At 49.6% G+C, this 21,084-nt stretch overlaps 1 long non-coding RNA gene across 1 annotated transcript; it reads right to left on the bottom strand.

The window, feature by feature from the left end:
- Positions 1–2,994: 2,994 nt before the first annotated feature.
- LOC116271656 lies at positions 2,995–12,874 on the bottom strand. Its single transcript, XR_004180296.1, has 3 exons — positions 12,829–12,874; positions 3,999–4,217; positions 2,995–3,610 (listed from the first exon to the last, which is right to left on the bottom strand). It is a non-coding gene; the product is annotated as an uncharacterized LOC116271656 (long non-coding RNA).
- Positions 12,875–21,084: the final 8,210 nt, after the last annotated feature.

The following is a 21,084-nucleotide window of genomic DNA, read 5'->3' as shown; positions in this document are numbered from 1 at the left end:
TTTCCCCTTGCTCCCCCGTGGCAGGAATGTTCAGTAGAAGCCCAGCTGAGGGACTCAGCAAGGGGTCCTTTCATCCCATAGCCTTGTCCCCTACTGATGTGAAGTCATCCCAAACAGGCACAAGTGGGACAGGATGCTGAATCCCAGCTCCGGCCATTGGAAACATTGTAACAGAGGACAGGTAACACCGGACAGCTCCCAGCCTGAAAGGAAACCCGGTCAGCAGAACTTTCGTTCATCAAACTAAAAGGGACGTTGTAGGTGTGTCTGTGAACATATTGCTTCCAGGCCAAGGCAGCTGCTCTGTTGGCCCCAACCCCATGGACAAGGAGGATGTGAGCTGGGAGGTTTCTGGGCTGGCATCCAGACTACTGGTCCTTGCTTCTACCTCGAGCTGTGCATCGGGGAGCCAGGTGGGCACTGACCCAGATACCAGCCCGGCCAGGACAGCCAGGAGAGGTGTGGCAGCCCCACCCCAAACCCGAGTGGGTGGGTCAGGCTCTGTGGGCACATGAGCCATCAGCCAGCCTGGCAAGACACTGGTCAGGAGTCACCTACTGGGGACCTGAGGGGCTGCAGGGACCTCCTGACCCAGCACCCTAGAATGCAAAGTCTGTCAAAGACTGAATTCCTATAAGCTTTTTTTTTTTTTTTTGACTGAGTCTGGCTCTGTCACCCAGGCTGGAGTGCAGTGGCGCGATCTCGGCTCACTGCAAGCTCCGCCTCCCGGGTTCACGCCATTCTCTTGCCTCAGCCTCTCGAGTAACTGGGACTACGGTGCCCACCACCACGCCCAGCTAATTTTTTTGTATTTTTAGTAGAGATGGGATTTCACCGTGTTAGCCAGGATGGTCTCCATCTCCTGACCTCGTGATCCACCCACCTCGGTCTCCCAAAGTGCTGGGATTACAGGTCTGAGCCACCGCGCCCGGCTGATTTCCTCTAAGTTTTTTACCTCCCATCATCCCCAGTAAAGAAGGAGGGAAAATGTCTTAGCTTGAGCTGTTGTAACAAAGTACCAGAGCCTGGTGGCTTATAAACAACACACAGTTCTTCCTCACGGTTCTGGAGACTGGGGGTCTGAGATCTGGGTGCCAGCATGGTTGGGTTCCGGTGAGGGCCTCTTCCGGACTGCAGATGGCACATTCTAACTGTGTCCCCGCATGGTGGGAAGAGAGTGAGACTCTTCTCTGGGGTCCCTTTGATAAGGGCACTAATCCCACTCACAGGGGCTCCAACCTCAGGACCCAATCACCTCCCAAGGGCCCCACCTCCTAATGCCATTCATTGCCTTGGGAGTTGGGTTTTTTTCAACATAGGAATTTTGGTCGGGCTGTAAGGAGCATAAACATTCAGTCCATAACAGAAAGGAAGTCAGCACGGATGAAATGTAACTGCTCTTTCACTTAATTCTCACAGCAAACCGGCAAGGGAGGCAACGTGACTCTTCCTATTTTACAGAGGAACAAAATGGGTTCAAGAGGTGAAGGCAGGAGTCTCAGGGTTAGAGAGTTAACCAAAGTAGAGTTGGGGGCCCAACCTGGCGGGTAGATGCCAGGCCCAGCTGTCCCTGCAGAGAGCAGGCAGTGACCTCCTCTGATGGGGCCAAATCCCCTTTTCTCCTTGGTCTGAAGAAGGTGGACGATGAAGAAATAATAGCACATGCTCTTCACCCTTCCAGGCTCAAGCCAAGGTCCACCTCTTCCATGAAGTCATCCCTGATCCCCTAGTTCTGAATAACTGCTCAGCCCTCCACACTGCCATACATTTTAGCAGCCACTTTTATCCCGCTTTGCCTACCAAAGAGTGAAGGACCCAACTGCCCCTTCTTCAGGACAGGGTCAGCAGTCTCTGTAACCCCTCAGTCCCTGGGACGCTGCCCTGCCCTTATTAGGAGTGGAGCAGTGTAGTAACAGGGGGATTATGTGCTGGCTGCTGGACTCTAGTGGGCAGAGAATAGAGCCAAGGCTGCCAGCTGTGTGCACACCTGTGCCACGGGCCTGCCCCGGGAGCTGATTACAGTGTCGGTGAGGAGATGTATCCCCATGAAGGGAAAATCCATCAGATGATAACTACTGTTTTGAGATATTAACTCTCCCAAGCTAATTAGTTCCTCCCAAGCCCACCTGGGGTTTCTGAAACTTCTGGTTGCCTCCGCTGCTGGCATTTTCACTGAGGGAGGGGCACAGTGTGGAGGGGGAGAGCTGGGGGAAATATTCTCAGCTTCGTCCTGAGCATCTAAGCTATATTCTCTGTGGATTCCCTTCTTCCTGCCTATTGGTAATCCATCATTTTCTTTCCGGTAGATAAATAGCTATTCTCTGACACCAACCCACATTTTCTGTCCATTTCTGCTCCCCATAGTCATGGCATAAACCTGCACTCCCAAGCCGTAGCTTCGTTCTTGATGTGTGAAGTCATCCTTCAGAATTCTAAGGGAAATCTCTTTCTCAGTGCAGCCTGGCTTTTGCAAACCAAAAGTGCTTTGGTTTTCAGACTGTTTATTGTTTCTGCTAGAGATAGACAAAGCCTACTTGAAAGCCGGGAAATGAAGAACCTGAAGTTGGTGTGCACAGTGGGTGGAAAGTGATCCTGCCCCCCGAACCTTGGGGGCTGGGCTCAGGCAGGCTTGTCACCAGCCATCCTAGGGCCACCATTCATCTCAGGCTTCATAAATGTGTTCATAAATGTGAACAGACTCAGTAAATGTGACAATCATCTGAGCGGTAGTGTTCTGAGGAAGGGGAACGTTTTTCTGAATTTGCGAATGAGCCCACGGGGGTCTTTGATAATGGGTACAAGGAAGTAGAGGAGACAGCAGCTTTTAATGCCGACTGACGTCCCACTATAATGAAGCAACATGGTGGACATACAGGCAAGGACAAGGACGGGGCTGCAGTTGCTGCAGAGTCAGGCAAGGTTGCCACAGGGAGGGAGGGACTGGAATTTGGCTTCGACGAGGCGTTGAATGGGCAGATCAGAGGGAGAGGCATTTTAAATAAGATGATGGCGGGGACACAGGTATGAGGGATGGACATTCATGCAGTGGCAGGGGACAGTGTGATGGTGTTGAGGCTTGGTGTTGGAGAATAAGAGAAGAGTGGGTTGCTGGATTTGGGTCCTTGAAGGCCAGACTAAGAGGTGGTTCAGTGGGCAGTGACGGACCCCGGAGAAGGAGAGCAGCCTTCCAGAGGGAGGCGGAGGGCAGGGTAGAGGTGAGGCGGAGGGCAGGGTAGAGGTGAGGCAGCAGACACTCGGACAGAGTCTGGAGAGGAGGCCCTTCTGGGCTGAGGCTGGGCCGGGTGGAGGGCAGTGGGTGTGAGGAGGAGGAGGTCAGAATGAGGAGATATTCAGAAGGGGAATCAGCAGGACTCCGGGGTTCCTTGGAGACAGCGAGGCTTCACATCTGTGTGGCTGGAAGCTGATCAGCCTTCACCAGAAAGGGGGGCCGTGAGGAGATCCTGTTGAGGACACATTGGTGGGACTTTAGGGGTGCGATATCCAGTAGGCAGCTGACTTTGAGAACCTGGAGACTGCAGCGGGGTCAGTGACGCATGCCTGTCCAGGGGCCCACCCAGGCCGGAGGTGAGGCCTCGGGGGACAGAGGTACCTGGAAAAAAGTGCAGAGCAGATGTGACCCGGGAAAGCCCGTGGCGGAGGCCACTCCACACAAGAACCAAAGAGCTTTGGAAAGGAAGCATTGCAGTGGCCATATGTGCCTCTCTGAACTTGTGCAATGGGCTGGTGATTCCTCATTGTTCTGTGATGTTGGTTTCAGTTTTGTAATGAGTTTTCATGAAAATAATGAGCATAGTGAAAGCCCACATCCCTCTCAAAGTAGCAGAATGGAAAATAGAACTCTGAAGAACTAGCTCTCTTGACATTCTGAGGCCCAGATATTTTTCTCGGGGTTGTAGAACAACCTCGAACCTGCGTGTCTCCCTGGCCCCACTGGACACCTGCCCCTGGACCTTTCTACCATCTAGGGGGTGACGCACCTGAGTGAAGATTCTCCATGCAGCACCGGGGATTTCTGCTATTGTGAACTTTTTAACAGGTGTTCTCGGGATGATGATTTTTCGGGTGTACCCCCCACCGGCAGCAGTTGCGTTTCTGGGCTTGAGATTCAAGGCATGACTGAGCAGGTGGGAGATGATGCCATGCATTTTTTGGCGTGAGGTCTCTTTCAAGTAAACGAAGAGGCGTTTTCGGAAACACTGCAGAGAGAGAAATGTGAGCACATATTTTTTTGCTCTGGCCACCACGATTCTTTCGCATAGGGCTCGTCACCATTTCCCTGCACTCCATGGCACCCCCTTCCCCAAGCTCCCGGGCCCACTAATTGTGAGATCAACGAAAAGCATTAGCTGTGGACTCAGCACACTTCCTCCCCTGAGCGCTCCCGACAGCCAGCAGAAATCAATAAATTAGGATAAAGAAAATGACATTTAGCTTTGTCTGGGCTCTCCTGTCTGTATGATTTTGCAGGCTTGGTGTGGAATGAAAATTTGGTTTCCTCCCCTCCCTTCCCCTAAACCTACAGACTGGCCTTCCTGCTTCCCTATGAGTGCCTGCTTTGACCCAGACAGTTCTGACACTTTGACTTACTGATCAACTTTTTTTTTTTCTTAAACCACAGTTTAAAAAAAGTTAAACACAGTCACGGGAAACAAACATACACAAAACAACAAAGCCTGCTTAAGAGCTGAGTAAGCACTAAGGCATGCATTCCCTCCAAGAGCAAGGGCCAGGATGAGAATTCTCGGTTCAGCTGACTAATGCAGCTCACATTTTAATAGTCTGCAGCTCTTTCTAAGCTGTTAACGCTTTACTGTCTTAGAGGATGTTTGGGCTTAGTTCTTCCCCTGAGAATTACCTTCTCCATGTTAGAGAAAAGCAAACAGGAGTGTTGCAGAGAAAGATGAGTCAGGGGTCAAGTGGGTTGGTGCCAAGACAAAGCAGGAACAAACCAGTGTTCCGGTGCTTTCCGAAAGGTATGTGGTTAGCTCCCACTGATAAGTGAGAACATGATGTATTTGGTTTTCTGTTCCTGCATTAATTCGCTTAGGACAATGGCCTCCAGCCACATCCACGTTGCTGTAAAATACCTGATTTCATTCTTTTTTATGGCTGCATAGTACTCCATGGTGTATATGAGCCACATCTTTATCCAATCCACCATTGATGGGAACCTGGGTTGATTCTGTGTTTTTGCTATTATGAATAAAGATGGGAACAATAGTCACTGGGGACTACTAGACCAAGGAGAGGGGAGCAGGGGCAAGGGCTGAAAAACTACCTGTTGGGTGCTATGCTCATTACCTGGGTGCCAATCGTACACCAAAGCTCAGAATCATGCCATATGCCTTTGTAACAAACCTGCACAGGTACTCCCTGACTCTAAAATGAAAGTTGAAAAAGAAAAGAAAAAAAGGAAATGTGTGTATGTGTCTTCTACACTTGACTGGTCAGCCAGGACTGTCTTGTCCAAGCCTCTGTTCTCATCTCTCTCTTCACCCTGATGGCCACGACATGTCCAGAGCCGAAGAACAAAGCGTGCTTGAGGTCGCCTTGAGTGCAGGTTCCAAGACAATTGTTAACACACACAAAGCCTTCCGAACCGCAGCAGAAGGCTGACATTTTCTTCTGGTAGAGTTTGTAATTTAAGATAAGGCAATAGAGCCTGAAGCTGGCAGTGTGGTGTGGACGCCAGCCACATAGCAGCCTCACCTCTCAAGAGGAATGACAGTTGCTGTTTCTAGGTCTCTGGATTTGTACAGCCCGGGCCAGATATCGTGAGGATGCTGGATGGAAGTCTCTGTATAAAGGGCTGGTCCTGGAGATGGGTCTGTCATGTCTGTAGAGAGGTCACCAACAGCTGCTGGATATCATGCTGCCTCTTCTAGTGGCATGCTTTGCTTGGAGGAAAATGCACACTTATTTTCGTATTAGATAAGGAGGAGTAATTCTTCTCTACCAGTGAGCCCGACTCCAGAGAGTTTTTGGAGCCTTGAGGATGGGTTTGCTGAGCACTTAGCAAGGGGCTAGGCACTGTGCTGTTGGCAGTGGACAAGGCCAAGGGCCTGGAGGCCTCTACTATCTAGGGCAAGGCCAGCAGATGTCTTCTGCAAAGGGCCCGATAGTAAATGGCATGGCTGTGTTGTAATAAAACTTTATTTACAAAAACAGCTGCCGGCCAGATTTGGACCATTTGTTTGCTGCCCAGATTTTTCCTCTGAGCTTCTCAATGATACAAACAAATTGTCATCTGTTTTTTGTCTTCCTAGTGCCTAGCACGAGGCCTGACCCATGGTGGGCCTTTGGTGACATGTGCTGAGTAATACTCCGTGAATGTCTTCCAGGGAAAATGCTGTGGCTCTCTAGGTGTGTTTACAATTTGCAACTTGAGCTGTACTTGGAGTTATGCTAAATTGTTTAAAGGACCGTAGCATCGTGTGTGCGTGTACACACACACACACACACACACACACACACAATGTGCACACACATCTTAACTCCCCAGGTATAGGGGCAGTGTATAACCCAATTCTGTTGGTCTTTTGACTTCTTTCCTTCTCTTTCTCTGTTCTTCTCTTTTCTCTTTTTTCTTTCTCTCTTTCTTTTCTCCTCTTCTCCCTTCTCTTGCCTCTTTCCTTAAATATTCATTATGTACTCTCTGTGTACCAGGTACTATGCTAGGCACTAGGGATGTGAGGAAGAGAATCAAGACCTAACATCTGTCTGCAAGGAGCTTACAGTCCAGTAGCTGAGCAGGCAAGGAGAAAAAAATTCTTGCCCAGGGAGCAGCGTGCACCAAGGGTGCGCTGTGCTATGCTGGGGAAACGTGGTCATGGGGGTGGTGCTGCTTAGTGGAAACATGAGAGACAGAAAATAGTTGCTGGTGGGGAGGGCGGGCAGAGACACTCTGTGCAAGACGATGCAGTGTGTTTGGAAAAAGTCAGGCATTGGTGTAGCTGGAGATAAGGAATGAGGTGGGCCTGGGCCAGCAGGAGGCAGGATGAGAGGGAGGCCAGCCAGGGAGAGCCACTGAGGGGTTTCAGCTGGAAAATAAGGTGATCAGAGCTTCCTGCCTTAGACGGATGCCCTGGTGGTTTGCTGAGGATGGACAGAGAAAGGCAAGCCTGCAGGAACGGTTGGAGAGCAGTGCAAGGCCAGATGAGAGGTGCGGAGGTCGGGAAGTGGTGCTGTTGCTGTGGGGATATGGAGGGGTGGGTGGGAGCAAAGACCTTACTAAGGTTGAATCTAGAGGACTTGGAATCTACATAATGGGTAGTAGACATTTTGAAGCAAAGAAGAAGGTAAGTTGAATATGTGCAGGGGGTTGGGGAGAGAAGGAAGATAAGAACCATACATTTGGGAAGGAAGTAGGGGGAAGATGAGGCGTTGAGTTGGGGCATGTTGAGTTTGAAAAATCTATTGTCCAGCAGGATGCTGGGCATTTTGGATTTGGTGCTCACAGGAGACATTCGTGCAGAAGATATTGGCTGTCAAAAGCAGCAGGTGGTTGGAGTTGCAGGAATGGAGGCACCCTCTCAGGGAAAGGGCGGGTGGCGAGAGAAACCTCTGGGCAGCACCACCACTTCCAACAGCCATGGGCCATGATGGGAAAGTTCCTACTCAAAGGAAAGCGCAGGCAGCATCATCACCTCCAACAACCATGGGCCATGATGGGAAGCCTCCTACTGGAGGGAAAGCACAGCACCATCACCTCCAACAACCATGGGCCACGATGGGAAGCCTCCTACTGGAGGGAAAGCACAGCACCATCACCTCAACAGCATGGGCATGATGGGAAAGTTCCTACTGGAAGGAAAGTGCAGGCAGCACCGTGGAAGGAGAGCACAGGCCCTTTTCTGAGGTTGTCTGCACGTTGCTGGCACAGAAATTAATCGACTTGGCTGAGGAGGGCCTCCTGCAGGAGGTGAGCCCCTGGATTGGGAAACCCATGGACAGAAGGAAAACAGAAGTCCTCGTCCGTACATTCCAGGTGTTTCTTCCTTCCAGCAATGATTCCTGGTCTGGGTGAGCAGTGGGCCTCTGTACACGCCTCTTTCTTCCTTAAGCAATAAAGGAATAGGGCTGTCGTTTTCCCGATGTTGAACCAAAGTGTGTGTTTTGGGTCATCAGCCCTACAGGGATGGAGGAACCCCTGAGTGCCTTGCCTTGCCTTGGGGAGGGTGCAGCTCTGGACACACAGGGGTGTCCACTTCAGTTCTGCTTTTTCAAACTAAGGAGTGAACTTAACAGCCTTTGATAATTGTCTCAGCCTTTAAGCCATAGATTAAGTTTGAAAACCATTCTGCAAATGCACGGTCCTGGGTGGTTTTCTGCTTATAGGAGCAAGGCAGTAACACGTGTCTACTGTTTTGATAAAGCTTTCTCATGAAAGTCTGTGTAATTGGTTATAGACATTTGCAAGCAAAAAAAGTTGGTAAGTCCTCATTAAGGGAGGAGAAAACTAAGCTAAATTGACCATACAAAGCTGAGGGAAAGGAACTGGACCAGACAATTTTGGAAAAACATGATGCAGGGGCAGCCTTTGTGTGTTTAAATAAATTTCACTGAAAAGACCAATAGCTAAAACAGGTAAGTACTGAGAGAGCCTTTCCCTGGATGGGGAGGTCTCCCTTCCCCATGTCACCTGCCACCTCCCCTCAGGAGCTACCCGTGGGCCTTTGCACCCTGTCCTTGTTAGAAGTTTATGTCTGTCCTGCTGGCTTTCCCAAATTCCCAGTGAGCATTATCTCCAGGCCATTTATTCACATCTCTCAATCTAAATGAAATCTTCTGACACATGGCACGCTAGCTAACCTGCCTGCTTCCGTCTAACCCTTATATCACAGAGAAACTCATTTGTTTCTAAGGAACATTCCAGCCAATGCATTTTCTGGCCTGGGACTTGACTGACCTCTGGCTTGAGTTGACCTGAAATCCTGTGTCTGCAGGGGACAGTCACGGCTCTGGGCTTTGAGAAGAAAGAACTCCAGAGACGCATGCACTCTCTTTGGGTATGTGGGTGTCAACAGTGGCCTTGGCCAGGTGCCCCGGGAACTCTGGGCACCACATTCACATGCTTCCTTGGGTGGAAGGGAAGGAGGGCAGAAACAGGTTGGGCAGGTGGGGGATCCTGGGGACCTGAATCTGGAGGAAGAGTTGAACTTTTAGCTCTTCAAGTCTTCCAGAGACCCAAGGGTCAACACTCAAAAGGCAAATAATTCTTGCCGGTAAATCTCACTAATTATGCAACGCCTGACAATTCTACTTTGGAATTTGCCCATGAAAAGAATGTCCTAACTTAATAACGGTGGATTTAGGAACTCAGCAGGATGATGACATTCGTTCAGAGGCTGAGGTCCCGCAGAACCACTCGGGGTCACCTCTCATAGCCTGGTGGCTAGTCACAGCCTAGTAATGATAACAACGAAGGCTTTACATGAATTATCGCTTTGAGCCCTGAAATCTGTGTATCGTCAGCAGCCTTGAGGATGTGCAACCGTGATTCTAGTTAAATGCTTCCTCATAGTCACTCACTGTGTGCCTTGCACCATGTCACGCTCTAAGCATGTTCAATGCCTCATCTCATTTAATCCTCACGACAACCCAGAGAGGTACATGCTCTTCTTTCACCTGAAACCAGATAAAAACTGTGGTGGGCATTTAATTTTTGGTGCAGACTCACTACAAGACAGGTTCTGGTGTAAGCCCCAACCTGTGTTGTCTCAGCAGGCCCTGGGACCTGGATGGAGCGCAGGTTTCATGGACCCACTTTCTTTCCCAGGAACTGGAACAAAGAAGGCAAAGACATACAGGCTGCTGGCTCCTGGGTGAGCACAGGTGCAGGGTCCCGGGCTGTGCGTGTGCTGATACCCTTATGAGCATGTCCTCCCTAGTGCTGGAAGGGACCCGTGGCCCCTGGATACAAACTGATCTAGTCTCTGAAGGTAAAAAAGATGAAAGACAGCCTTGGATGGCCCGTGTGGCCACTGCCTTGCTTCCCTCACCTGCCCAGTGTTGCTCTGTCCTGAGGAGATGCCGTCACCTACCGAGGTTCCAATCTGCAAAGAGACCCCCAAAGAATTCAGAAGTGAGTATCACCCATCAAGCCACTCAGCTGAAGGGGGCTATTTCTGCACAAGGCCCCAGGACAGAAGGAGGTAGCCTGACCCACACCGGCTGCCTCTTTTATTTTGATTATTTTATTATTATTATTTTTTAATAGGGACTAAGTCTTCTATGTTGCCCTGGCAGGTTTCAAAGTCCTGGGCTCAAACAATCTCCCACTTCTGCCACCCATAGTGCTGGGATTACAGGCATGGACCACTGTGCCTGGACCGGCTGTCCCTTTTGGGAAGCTGGAGGAAACTGAGGCTCTGTGTGAGCTCGGCATGAATGGGAGGGGCTGGGAGGAGGCGTGGCTGTGGCAGTAGCAAGTGGCAGTGATGAGGGCTGAGCAGGAAAGTGCTGTGGGGTGCTAGAAGAGGGGCCCCAGTGGTGCCAGCTGGAGGGGGGTCCAGCAGAAAGCAGAACAGCTGGGTAGGGGGTGGTGAGCCCAGCCTGGTCAGGCCCAGAGAGTGGTGGCAGCTTTGGTCTCTGGGGACACGAAGCAGGGAACAACCCCCTCCTCCGACAAGTATGCCTGTGTATCAGAAAAACTACTAATTGTTCTGTGAAATTGGGTCAAATGTGGGTTTAAGACATTTTAGGCCAGGAGTGGTGGCTCACGCCTGTAATCCCAGCACTTTGGGAGGCCAAGGTGGGTGGATCACTTGAGGTCAGGAGTTCGAGACCAGCCTGACCAACACAGTAAAACCCTGTTTCTACTAAGAATACAAAAGTAGCTGAGTGTGGTGGCAGGCTCCTGTAATCCTAGCTACTCGGGGAGCTGAGGCAGGAGAATCACTTGAACCCAGGAGGCAGAGGTTGCAGAGAGCCGAGATCATGCCATTATACTCCAGCCAGGGCAACAGGAGAGAAACTCGGTCTCAAAAAAAAAAAAAAAAAAAAAAAAGGCATTTTATAAACCCAGGAGGATGAAATTGCAAAACCCTCGAAGCGTGTTTCTCTCTCTTCCTGGCCATAGCAGTGGGGATAAGACAGGCAGAACAGGAGTGTGTCTATGCCCAGAGCTTTCTTCTTCTACATTTCTACACCACTCCTTCACAGCAAGACCACAGAGAAAGAGAGAGGCACGAGGAGTGAGGGATGTGCCCTCAGGTTACCTAGAATTTGGGGGGTTCTAGGTTCTTGAGTTAAACTCCCAACTCTGTCTGCTTTTCTGTGTAGGGCAATGATCCCAGTAGAATTTTTTCAGTATTCAGAAGGAACTGAACTTCCAGAGGTAAACAGAAAATAGCTTTTGGCTGCAAAAGATAGGAAGGATGTTCTGGCTTTGGGCTTCTAAGCCAGCCAGCACTGCTCCTGGGCCTCAGCGGGAGGGCAGGACCCAGGCCTGGCCCTAGCAGCCCAAAGAAATGGCTCCCCCAGGGAGGGGCAGCTAGCATGCAGCTCGGTGGCCACATGCATCTGTGAGGCTGCACACTGCCTGCAGCTTACGTGGGCATTAAGACATGGGGAGAGTCACCTCCCTCCCCGGTGGTCGCAAGCTCTCTGCAGTCTGCGTCCTGAGTGATGCCTGCCCGGAAAGACGAAGGACTCTGGTCAGGGAATTCGCTGTGTGTCTCTCACTGTGTGTCTCTCAGGCTAGGTCCTGGGTAAATGTGCCCGAGAACAATGGAGCATGAAGGTGAGGAAAGAGGAGGCAGAGCTGCCTAGGTAAATCAGAGGCCAGGGCCGTGCAAGATGGAGGGCACCAGGGGTGGATGGTGGGGGGCCTTGGTGGCCAGAAAGGCCTGCAAGGGAAAGGCCAGAAGCTGGAGGGCGAGAGTAAGGGAGCAGGAGCAGGAAACGCAGAGTCTCAGGTGGGTGCAAAAGCCTTGGCCCCAAGGTAGAGGGTCTTAGAAACCAGGAAGAGGATATGAGATAGGATGGAGGGGACGGGGCCTCTTTTCCCCCAGAAGGAACAATGGTCATTCTTTAATTGAAAGCTGACATTGGTTGAGAGAGGAAAGGCCTCCCAGTGTGGGGGAGGGGGCCCAGGGACCGGAAGGAAGGGGCCCCAAGCCTGCCTGACCCAGAAGAAAGCAAGAGACCTCTGGAATTGCATTTGGAACTGGATACACCCGTCTCCAGCCTGTGAAAGGGACAGGCGAGCTCACACTGATGGCTTTACCGGAGTGTGACTTTCCCAGGCGCCACGAACTTAACCTCTGCCCCCACCCTCTGTGGCCTCCTCCAGGACTCTGGAACTGCAGGCCGGGTCGGACGCCTCAAAGCCGTCCAGGGCAAGGGTCTCACAGGCTGCGTGGTTATGCGGTTCTGTAACACTTGCCATCTACACACACGGGAAGAAGGATTTCCCAGAAAAAATAGAGGAAGCTGGCCAATACAATCAAACTCACACAAACCCCGCCTCTTCCCAAATAGACGCCTATCTCCAAAACAATCAAAACTGCCCCATTAAATAACACTTGTTCGGTACAAAGGAAGTACAGCATGATGGGAATCACACACCGCTTCCAAGTAAAACATTCCCAATTGTTAGGCATGCAACAATGAACAAAAAAGCTTAATGGCATTTGCACGGGAGAAGCGCAGCGCTCAGGGCAGGCCCTGCAGAACTCTTGAGTGCCGGTCCTCCAGGGCGTCACTGGGTGGTTCTCCCACGGTCTGTCTCTAGGAGAAGTGTGCTCATCACCCACAGGTCCTCACCTGCTCTGCAGGCAGCAACCTGGGCATTTTCCATCTTACCTTCCTCTGGTCTCGGCCCCTTGGCCCCCTCAGCGGGAGGCAGGCCCTTTACCCACTGCAATTGGTGGCACCAAGGACTTCATTTGGCAAGAATGATGGTCACAGGGCCCAGGGCAGCTGAGAGGAGGGCGCATTCTTCAGTTCTGACCGGAAGGAGGGCTTTGGGGCCCTCAGTGACAGCAGTGTTGTCATTTGTATGGATTGACTGTCTGTGTCCCCAGTTCATATGTTGAGGCTCCAGCCCTCCATGCGACTGTGTTTGGAGATCGAAGCTTTATGGAGGAGGCTGAGGTTAAGTGAGGTCGTTAGGGTGAGCCCCGATCCGATAGAGTTGGTGCCCTTCCACGCTCCTCTCTCTCTCCACCACGTGAGGACACGGGGAGAAGGCGATTGGCTGCAGGCCAGGGGCGCCCTCACCAGGGGCCCAATCAGCCGGCACCTTGATCGTGGGTCCCCCAGCTTCCAGACTCCGAGAAAGAAATTCTCGTTGTTTAAGCCACCCGGCTTGGGATAGAGTTGTTACAGCAGCCTGTCTTAGTCCGTTTTCTGTTGCTTATATCGAATTACCTGAAACTGGGTAATTTGTAAAGTAAAGGATTTATTTTTTACAGTTCAGAAGGCTGGGGGGTCCACCGTCAATGGGGCACATCTGGTGAGCGCCTTGTCTGCATTGTCCCACGGCAGGGCAGGGCTTCACACGGTGAGGGGCCGAGCGGGCTAACTCAGGTCTCTCTTCCACTTGTCATAAAGCCACCGGTTCCCCTTCCACGATAACCCATGAACCTATTAATCCACAAATGGATTAATCCATTTATGAGGGCAGTGCTCTCATGACCCAGTCACCTCTTAAAGGCCCCACCTCTCAATACTGTCATATTGGGGATTCGGTTTCAACATGAGTTTTGGAGGATATGTGCATTCAAACAACAGCACGGTCTTAGAACACTAATACATCATCCAATGACAAATCTGAAAGCCAAAAAAAGACAGGAAGTCTCAGGGGACAAGAGGACCCTAAAGGCCATCTCAGGCGTCTGCCTCTCCATCTGGTGATGGCTGCCCTCCCAGGGCTCCACCAAACGTCCCCCTAGGGACCTGGCCAGTGAATTTGCTTGGCGTGTGTGTATGTGTGTCAACTTTTGTGTGTATGTGTGTGTGTGTGTTTTGCTGTAATAGAGGAATAGAAGCCCAAGGACATCCACACCCTTCTTTAAGCCTTCACTGTCTTTTTTTTGAGACAGAGTCTCATTCTGTTGCTCAGGCTGGGATGCAGTGGTGCTTCTCGGCTCACTGCAACCCCCACCTCCCAGCTTCAAGTGATTCTCCTGACAGCCTCCTGAATAGTTGAGATTACAGGCGCTCGCCACCACTATGCCCAGCTCATTTTTGTATCTTTAGTAGAGATGGAGTTTCACCATGTTGACCAGGCTGGTCTCGAACTCCTGACCTCAGGTGATCCACCCACCTTGGCCTCCCAAACTGGCTGGAATTGTAAGTGCGAGCCACCGCGCCTGGCCTGGGCACTCTGTCTTTTTGTGGGGTACCCCTCACCTGTGGGCTAAAGTCAGGTGTGATCCCACCCGGGTCATGTCATGTGTGACCCTGGGAATCTTCTGGCAGGCAGTAAGCAGCAGGGAAGGGATACATTCTTAATAAACCGAATCCTGTTTTTATGCAAATGCGCCTGCTATTACAGAAGGAGAGTGCAAGAGCTACAGAATATTTATGACGGAGAGAAGCAGGCCTGTTTGGAAACAGACGTTTTATTAGGTTCCCGTGAGGCACCAGCTGCTCTTTCAACACTTCTATTTCGGGGCTTTATGTAGAAAAGTGATCGCTCTATAAATAGCAGGGCAAACAAAGTTAGGAAGGTGGCTGTTGACATGTGGGGAGGCTGAGGCCCAGAGCCAGAGGACACCGTGTGGCTCTTTCCCCCAGCCTTTAGGGGTGTCCGGGCTTGACTGTCCCCCTAGAGTGATCAGTCTCGGTGACTCAGGAGTTCCAAGTTCTTCCTTCAGCACCTCCTCCCAGCCTGCCTCTGTCCGCCTCGTATTCTCCTTACGCTTTTTAATCTTTCCCTTGTTTTCTTTGCTTTTTTATTTTGGAAAAAAAATTCACACCTTGGAAAAGTTGCAAGCATAGTAAAAGGCCCACCTGTGTATCTTTCCTGTGAATTTATAAATGAACATTTTGCTTTCTCTCTAGGTACAGATATTATTCCGATTTTTTGCTGAATAATTGGAGATTAAGATGTAGACATTATGGCTCTTCACCTTTAAATATGTTCCCTAGGAATAAGGACTTTCTCTTACATAACCACAATATGTTTACCACATCCAATATTGTTATCTAACATAAAGTCCAGATTCACATTTCACCAGATGTCCCAATGTTATTCGTTATATTTACATGTCCTGTAATCTGGAACAACTCTATAGACTTTCTTGAAATGTCACGGCATTGATATTTGGATCAGTTAGACTCTGACAGAGAAAAGCAGAACGGTTATGAAGCTGAAGGAATGAGAGATTGATTAGAGGGATGCAGGCTTGCCCCATCGTGGGAGGAGCTGGGAAGTCAAATCTGGGAGGTCTCTGTGTGGGGATCAGAGGCAAGGGTTCGCTTGGGAACACCCAGGGGAGCATGTGAAGACACCTGTGGAGAGCTGTTGCCTTTGATCCAGGTGTTTGGCCTGCGGTCTCTGCAAGTCAGCACAGCAAGTTGTGTGGAGGACAGAAGAGGGAAAGTGGAGCCTGCGGGGACACAGTGGCCTTCTCTGTCCCCACCACGTTGGTGCCCTCCACCATGGAGCTGTACCCGCAGCTGATCCAGCACTTGTTTTGAACCAGGTGCAGGTGCACCTGAAGCTGAAGATGAGGATGCATGGAAGCCAGAGGTGATGCCAGGCTGGCTGTGGTTGAAGGCATGGTGACCCAGCGGACAGTGGCAGTGTGTAAGCCTTATCAAGTCCCTCCCGTGAGCCCCTCCACCTCTGCCTTCCAGCTCTTGTACATATTTCTCCCTCAACCGGCCCTAGCCATTTGTCCTCCAGTGACAATGAGTCTGATAAATGCAGGATGAGTGGACATCCTTGTAAGTTCCCTTCAAGTCTCAGCTCACACATCAAAGGACATGCTCCCTGACCAGGCAGAGCCCCAACCATACACGGTACTTCACGCTGCCCTGATCATGCACCCTTCATCTTATTGCACCTGCTGGTTCTCTGTGGGATTGTGAGCTTTCCCTGGAAGGCCAGGGCCCCGTCTGTCCTGCTTACAGCTGTAGCTCCAGGATCTAGTCCAGTGCCTGGTGCAGAGTCTTCACTCATAAAATAATTGAGAAATGAAAGGATGGACCCCTGGCTCTGCTGTTCTGAACACCATCTTAAGGCTGTTTGGGCAATGACTGGTACTTTTTGGTTCTCACGATGAGGAATGTCTTTGTAGACGCGATCTAGTGCATTAGACCTGCCCAAATCTAACCATCTTCTGTGGCGACTTTGTTTTGGGATAGAATTGTTGTAAGGAGGCAAGGTAAGGGGGGTTGGGGGCCCTCAACTCCATAGACTGATCCCTACTTGGGGACAGTCTGGCCTGGAAACCCCTACAGGAGGCAAAGTGGGGGAGATGGGGAGTGTCCTCAATTCCAACGTACAAAAGGGCCAATGTAAGTATGGCTTAAACGAGATGGGAGTTTCTTTCACGTAAACCAAGTCCAGAGGGAAGTGGTCCACTAAGACCTCAGGGGCCCAGATTCTCTAGATCCACAGCTCTGTCCTTGTTAAAGTACCTGTCTGCAAAGCCATTCCTCATCCTCGCGGTCGGAGATGGTGACACCCACATTTCAGGCAGCAGGAAGGAAAAGGGGACAAAGAAGAAATGCCAAGTGCAGCCACAGGACACTTCAGCTTACTTGCCGCTCCCTAGCCCTTACTACATGGCCACATCTGGTGGCAAAGGAGGCTGAGAAGGTGGTGTTTATTCTGGGAGGCCATATGCCCAGGGAGAGATGCTGCTGCCATGGAGGAACAACAGAACGGCTTTGGCGGGCCACCCGCAGACAGCGCCCGGCTGTGTTTTGGAGAAGGCCCTGTGGCTTCCTTCTCACTCTTTCATATGCAGAATGGGCAGGAGATCGGAAGCCCCCCCGCCCTGTGTTCTCACACCAAGGCGCTGGGGATGGTCAACTTCAGCTTTTCCTAGAAATGGGACAGGTTGGTAGCCGTGTGTTGCCATTGGATCATTTGTATCGAAAGGCACAAGGTTGTCCATAATGCAAATGTGGACAAGGAGGGAGTGGTTGGCACTTAAACGCATTGGAGACAAAACAAAATGCAACAAAAACACGACTACCCAAAACCCAGGGGAAGTTTATTATGATTCAAAGGCCATGGTGAGAAGAGAGAGAAGCCTGTGTTTATATGGCAGGGCCACGGGTTTATCATGGCCTGTATGTGGCTATTTTTGCTGCTTTGCAATTGAGGAGAGCGTTTACTGGAGGGTGGGAATCTTAAATCTCCTTTCCAAAGCATGGGTCTCCAGGGAGTGTGTCAAAGGCAGAGAACTGCTCCCAGAGGGCAGATTCGAAGCTACTTGTAGCCGAGTTTATTTTGCCTGATTAAGAAATGCCCAGCCGAACATTTCCTCCTTTTCTCATACTTTTGGACTCGAGAACATAGAGTGAGTTTGCCTCTGAAGAGCATGTCCAGGGGGATGTGAACAAAGGATCCTCCCTGTGACTTGTCCCTTTGCTGCTCTCTGCGGGGGGGTAACGACTTTGGGGTCCAGGTGAATCACCCTAAATTCCAAGTGGTCAGTGAGGGGTTGGGTGAGGTGAGGTGTGGGAGAGGCGAATGCTGTTTGGTAAAGGAGGTGCAATGTGCCGTCGCCTCAGCCAAATTCCACTTGAAAAATGAAATGCTGCTGTTTACTCACATCCTGGGGGCCTGGGCTATTTTTATTCCTGTCACTGCCACTGTTGCCTGGGAGCTGGCATGCACAACTGTGTGCCATTGTGCTGGGCACTGGCAGGGTTGGGGCTTGTCTTAGTCCATTTTCTGTTGCCTATATCAGAATACCTGAAATTGGGTAATACATTCCTTTTTTTAAAAAAAGGAATTTGTTTCTTATAGTTATGGAGGCTGGGAAGTCCCAGGCCGAGGGGCCGCATCTGGTGAGGGCCTTCTTGCTGTCGGGGACTCTCTGCAGAGGATGAGGTGTGCAGGGCATCACACGGTAAGAGGCTGAACTTGCGAGCTCAGGTCTCTCTTCCTCTTCTTAAAAAGCTGCCAGTTCTACTCCCGTAATAACCCAATAAGCCACTAATCCATTAATCCATGAATAGATCAATTCATTCATGAGGGCAGAGCCTTCATGACCCATTCACCACTTAAAGGCCTCACCTCTCAGTACTGCCACACTGCGCTTCCATTTCAACTTGAGTTTTGCAGGGGACAAACACTCAAACCATAGAAAGGCTTATTTATTTATTTATTTATTTATTTTAGCTGTATCTCCTTCCCTCTGAGCCCTTATACTCTTTGGCAAGTCAGAGAGGCAAACACAGGAATGTTATATAAGTCCATCAATGAAGGGAATACAATATAAAGCATTAGCAACCACCATAAATTTCGTGCATACTGTGCTCTAGGTCCTGAATACACAGGTCTCAATTCATCCTCTGACAACAGCCACAAAAGGCAGAAATTGTTTTCTCACTTCGGAGATGAGAGAACGAGGGTGTGGATGGAACTTGCCTTCTGGTCTGTGTGTGATGGGATTGGGGGGTTGGGGTGGGACAGTCAAGAGGAGGAGCAGCCCAGCCCATTCACACTGTCAGTGGGCATTTGTGCAGGAAAGGGAAGGTGCTCCCCCTCAAAGGTGGGGGCTTTGAGGGCTGTGATGTGATGGATGAAGGGCAGAACAACATCCCATACAGTATCGCCACTACCTTCCACACACAGCCAGCCTGGGGCAGCCTCTCTACACTTAGAAGCAGCCACAGTGCTTGACAACGGCCCTCTAGCTGACCCAGCCCCTGGTTTCCTGTGGTATTGTTTATGCCAAGACAATATTAGCACTTTAGCTTGGAGTTGGAATAAAGAATTCACTTTAGAGTATGAGGTCTCCTTTCCTGAACGTTTCCCTTTGAGTTCACACCACCAGTTTAACCCTTCATCATTTGGATCTGTTACTGTTTTCATGTCTACTGGTTTCTTATGCTCTGGAGAGGACAAGGTACACAGTCCCCAAATCCTCTGCCCAGTACAGCACCAACAGCAGAGAGCAACAAATTCTTATAGACTGATTGATAGGTTTAATAATAAAAAAAGTTACTTCCTTACCTTGTGGTGTCATCTACAAAGCAGAATCTGTTTGTTTTTTTTCTTTTTTAGAATTTTAGTTTCCAAGATACATGTGCAGGAAGTACAGGTTTGTTACATAGGTAAACATGTGCCATGGTGGTTTGCTGCACCCGTCAACTTGTCACTTAGGTATTCAGCTCAGCATGCATTAGACATCCTTTCTAATACTTCCCTCCACCCCACCCTACCCTCCGACAGGCCCCAGTGTGTGCTGTTTCCCTCCCCATGTCCACGTGATCCCATTGTTCAGCTCTCACTTATGAGTGAGAACATGTGGTGTTTGGTTTTTCTGTCCCTGCATTGGTTTGCTGAGGTTAATGTCTTCCAGCTTCATCCATGTCCCTGTAAAGAATATGCTCTCATTCTTTTTTATGGCTGCATAATATTCCATGATGTGTATGTACCACATTTTCTTTATCCGGTCTATTATCGATGGGCATTTGAGTTGATTCCGTGTCCTTGCTACTGTGAATAGTTCTGCAATGAACATACATGTGCATGCATCTTTGTAACAGAATTATTTCTATTCCCTTGGGTATATACCCAGCAATGGGATTACTGGGACAAATGGTATTTCTGGTTCTTGCTCTTAAAGCAGCATCTTTATTTCTATAATAATTTGTTTTTTCTCCTGTAGCTAAAACATACATGAAACAGTCCATCCTTTGCTTTTGCTGAGCTATTCATAGGCCAATGTATTTCCTACTACACTGGCCCATGTATATCCTGTCCTAGGAACTAGATTCATGTAAGCTGTGGTTGCACTGAGCCACCACCACACAGACTCTACCCTGTTGCATCACCAGGTGCAAACCAGTGATTTCTCATTCATCAAATAATTATTTTTACATCTCCATGCATGAAATAGCTGGCAAGTTCTGCCCCAAGAAGCCTTTGTTTCAGGGCTTTCCCACATTTTCTTCCAGATATTTTCTTGTTTCAGTGAATCAAAGTATTTCTAATGTGGCTACTATGTGCTGCAAGCAATATCGAAAATGTATAAATCATGGTCCCTGCCCTTAAGGAACTTACAATCCAGTTGCAACTTATAATCCAGTATTGAGGCCAGAAATAATCAAGAGCACACAAAATAACTGAGAATCATAAAGACAATACAATATCAAGACCTCCGCTGAAAACTGCAGGTTGGAAATCATTAGTGGGTGGGTTGTAAAATCAGTTTAATGGGTCACAGTCAGCATTAAAAAAATAACTAGAATAGTAAAGGTGAGAGTCAATCAATGTAGTAAGAATAACAACTCCTTTGTGAAAATTTGGTTCTGTCTTAACATGTAAAGATAATCTGTTTCTGGCCAAGTGTGGCAGTTCATACCTGTAATCCCAACATTTTGGGAGGTTGAGGCAAGAGGATTGCTTGAGGCCAGGAGTTCAAGACCAGCTTGGACTACATAACAAGACCCCATCTCTACAAAAAATTAAAAAATTAGCTGGGCATGGTGATGGCTGCCTGTAGCCCTAGCTATTCAGGAGGCTGAGGTGAAAGGATCTCCTGAGCCCAGGGGTTTGAGGCTGCAGTGAACTATGATTGCATCACTGTACTCCAGCTTGGGTGACAGAGTGAGACCCTGTCTCCAAAAAACAAAAGCAAAAACAAAAGCAAAACCAGGATAATCTATTTCTTACTGTGGCTCATGGTGAAATGTTTGAAAACCTCTGACAGCAGGGCCTAGCATATGAAGAAACGCCACATGAAGGATTCTTACCTTGTGTTTGGGCCATGGACTCTTGAGAGCCATTTGAAAGCTACTGGGAGTCTCTCCATTTCTGGCACACATATGCCCGCATTGTGCACATGATCTTGGTAGATATTGATGGACTTTGCAGCCTATTCACAGTCCTGGTTAAATCCCTCTGATCTGAACCAGGGATAA

Source organism: Papio anubis, chromosome 1 (assembly GCF_008728515.1).
Source record: "Papio anubis isolate 15944 chromosome 1, Panubis1.0, whole genome shotgun sequence".
NCBI lineage: Eukaryota > Metazoa > Chordata > Mammalia > Primates > Cercopithecidae > Papio > Papio anubis.
The sequence above is the reverse complement of the archived record's forward strand: the minus strand, read 5'-3'. Positions and strand labels throughout refer to the sequence as shown.